This window comes from Limulus polyphemus, unplaced genomic scaffold (genome assembly GCF_000517525.1).
Source record: "Limulus polyphemus unplaced genomic scaffold, Limulus_polyphemus-2.1.2 Scaffold1358, whole genome shotgun sequence".
Taxonomy (NCBI): domain Eukaryota; kingdom Metazoa; phylum Arthropoda; class Merostomata; order Xiphosura; family Limulidae; genus Limulus; species Limulus polyphemus.
The window spans coordinates 4,633-8,393 of NW_013666968.1; positions in this window are offsets into that span (position 1 = coordinate 4,633).

Consider the following 3,761-nt stretch of genomic DNA (forward strand, 5'->3'; position numbering starts at 1 on the left):
ATTAGAATAAGCTTAAAAATATGTTATAGTATGCTTCTCAAATTTACGGATATACGCATCCAGTCTAAATGATATATCGGCACATTTTCAGGTGTAAGAAGAGAGCGTATGTGTATCTCAATATCTGTTTCAGATCATTAGCTATTACAGCATTAGCAACGCCAGCCCCTACAAGCTGTTTTTGTAGCAGTAAAAAATGCTGATAATGCTCCTATTTTCAGTCATCCATCTTAGTTCTGTCAAGGGAGATTCTAGAAATTTTAAGCAATACCAAGAGCCAAAGTAAGTCAAGACTGCAGTCCTCATTCACATACACGAGCATAACAAATAGTTTAAATAGCTAGTAGGGACATCTGGTGATGATGTGATCTCGTTTTAATCCTATTTATTTCAGTAGAAGTTTTATTTTATTTAGCACAATGACCATGCGACATTATGTAATATCTTCATGATATTCATTACTTACTACACATTTACTTTTCAAACTTATCCATCAGTTTATTACTATCAATGTTTCCATTATTTCTTTGCTCTTGAATTTTTTTATGTTGCTTATTATTGCATAAATATTCAGGGTTTTATGAAACAGTTTTGTTTTTAATGCATACTTGTAAAAAGTCTCAAAAAGATTTATCTATTATCTTGATTTATAAGAGATTTAGCTTCTTTATATAAAAAACGAAAAATAATTAAATTGTTGAGATAAAACTAATGCACATCATAGTATTACATTATAGATGTAATTCGATCATTCTAAGCACTACTGGAATAAACGTGATAAGATTATTAAGTACACTAGTAACTATGTGTTCCACGCAAGTTCTCCAAGTTATAACGCTAAAATTCAAGGTTTGATGCCCGAGGTGGATACGGCATAGATAGCCTATTGTGTATCTTTGTGCTCAAAGGTGCAATTCTCAAAAAAAAAAAAGTAGAGGTACTCAGCTGGGTGAAGTGGACCTGTTTTTGAAAAAAAAATCTACGTGTAAACATAAAAAAACAACAAAGCAGCTCAAATAAGTTCCTGTACTAGTACGGTATTAAAAGATAAGTTCCGGTATTCAGTACCGGTGAGTATCGGAGTACTTCGACCCGTTTGTGCTTAACAATAGACAAATAATAGTAAATTCGTGCTAGTCATTGTTCTAGTAAATGTTAAATCAAGTAATGCGTCACGAAACCTACTCGAGAGAAGCTGAAGTTTTTTCAGAAGTTTAGATATCAAAAGAAATATACATGTATGTAATACAAATTGTAGTGTATACTAAGTTGCAAATCTTATTACGTTTATCAACATTTTTCTGTGTACATTGAAACTGGTTTTTTCAGTAATAGTTAGTCAGAGAAAAAAAGAGCAACCCACAGATGTGCATCCCTTTGTTTTCGTTTCTGATAAAACTAGAGAAAGAACTACGTGCTGTCATTGCTAGGTTCTGAACGTTAAATTAACACTATTATCTACTCGTTTCTGGCTACGTAAACAGGCACAGTGGTTGCCTGTTTTATATAACGTCGCTGAGTTAAAACAAACCTTCCAACCTAAAAAAGAACAACACGATGATGCTTTGATTGTGTTTTACGTAAATACAGTAGCCACGCCACCTGCACACTTAGAAAGTCCTCATGCAATTTGAAGATAATTTTTTCTGCAAAGAGAAATTCAAACTGCTGAGACACTTAATTTGGCACAGAAGATCTTCACTGCTGAGACACTTGATTTGGCACAGAAGATCTTCACTGCTGAGACACTTGATTTGGCACAGAAGATCTTCACTGCTGAGACACTTGATTTGGCACAGAAGATCTTCACTGCTGAGACACTTGATTTGGCACAGAAGATTTTCACTGCTGAGACACTTGATTTGGCACAGAAGATCTTCACACCGTATACTGACAACAGACAGGCTACTAATGTATAATTAATAATAAGATGAAAAATATTAAGTGAGACCGGAACAGACAACTCTAATAGAGACGCTAGCTTTTCTTTAGCCTGACTTATGTAGTCATTTATCAACAAAATCCTAAAAAAATAAAAAATAAGCCAGTGCTATCCAGTCGGGCACCTGGGATTATACGGAATGTAGTCTTATAATATAACACTTTAACTGTGTATCTATGTGTGTGTGTGTTTTTGTAGCAAGGCCACATCAGGTTATCTGCTGTGTCCAGTGAGGAGGATCGAACCCCTGATTCAAGCGTTCTAAATCCATAGACTTACCACTGTCCCAACGGCAGATGTTTGGATCTATAACTTGATGTTTAGCATGGAAATGAAATTAAACATAACATTTTTATTCACTGTAAGACCCGAAATTTTAATACACGTCTGAATATGCAGTTAATTATTATTCGCTTGTTTACGCGTGTTTGTAAATCTTAAAGCAGCCAAACTTCATTGTGTTAGATGTATAAAATAAAAATAAAAAGCATTTTAATACGTTTTTCTAAGTCATTGAAACCTCATATGCAGGATCGTCTAACAAGGTTATAATGAGTATAAATAATTAGCAATGTCTCGATTTAAAGCTGCTCAGTCACGGACATAGAAAACTGTTTATGCACGTTAAACTAACCAACGTTTCTCGATACAGCAACGCTTAAGTTACCAAACGTTGTCTATTGATCATTAAAGTATCTAATAAATGTTTGTTCCTGATTATATGATCGAATATTATGATCCAGGGTTCCAATTATTGTTTGATTAACCAAAAGTCGTTTACGCTTCGCAACAAGTTAAGATAAAAGCATTGTCAAAGGCTGCAGCAGCCTCACAGCACGAGGATATACATATTCTAATCGCAACTGTTTCGAAGGTACTCTTTAATTAACTACAAGGAGTCAATCTAGGCCTCATTTATAGATGCTATAATGTACGCTATAACTCACCACGCTAGTAAAATTAATTCAGTAAGACATTCTTCTTAAAGTTTAAACTATATTCTAAAAGTTAATTATTTTCAGGGCACGTTCTTTCACGAAACAACGATAGGCGTTAAAAAAAAATTATGGATAAGCCTCGAGCAAGGCCTAAAGCTAGTAAAGGTTAAATAGAACTCTGAACATAATTCTCATTTTTTCTTTTTTCTTTCTTCTACATTCGTGTAATTTTGTTAAGGTGACATTACTAGATATACGCAACAGCACGTAAATATAGTTAGACGATTCTTTATGGTGTGATAACGTTGAATATTCATATTTTAATTTATTTCGTCACTGTGTGTTAGGAATCTGTTTTATAGGTATGGTTCAGGTAAGTTAGAACGTACAAAACACTGGGAAAGTGGCAGTCATAAATGAATAAAAATTATCTGACGGCAAATAAAACGCTTTAAAACATTAATCAACAATTTCACACAATAACAAATACTGTATTGTACATACAAAAAACAAACAAACATACCAGTTAAATTGTTTACTGTGTACTACAAAATTGTAAGTCATACAAACAAAGCGTCGCTAGGCGCTGGCACACGGGGTCCACGCCACAATTTTTTTGACAGTGCCCCGAATTCCCAGTTGGTGTCTTGAAAAATCAGAATAGAAAAACATGATCGATATTACACTGAAACGCCAAAAATTCCCGCGCCTATGGGCCCGAGCCTCGAATCTTTTAAGAACCTAGTAACGCCTCTTCATGCAAATAATGAGAATGTTCCAAATAATAGCCAGTATACACATTACACAGATGAGCTGCAGAGACACCGCTAGGTACTTAAAAGATTTGGGGCTCTGGCCCATAGCCCCCCCCCCCCCCCGCT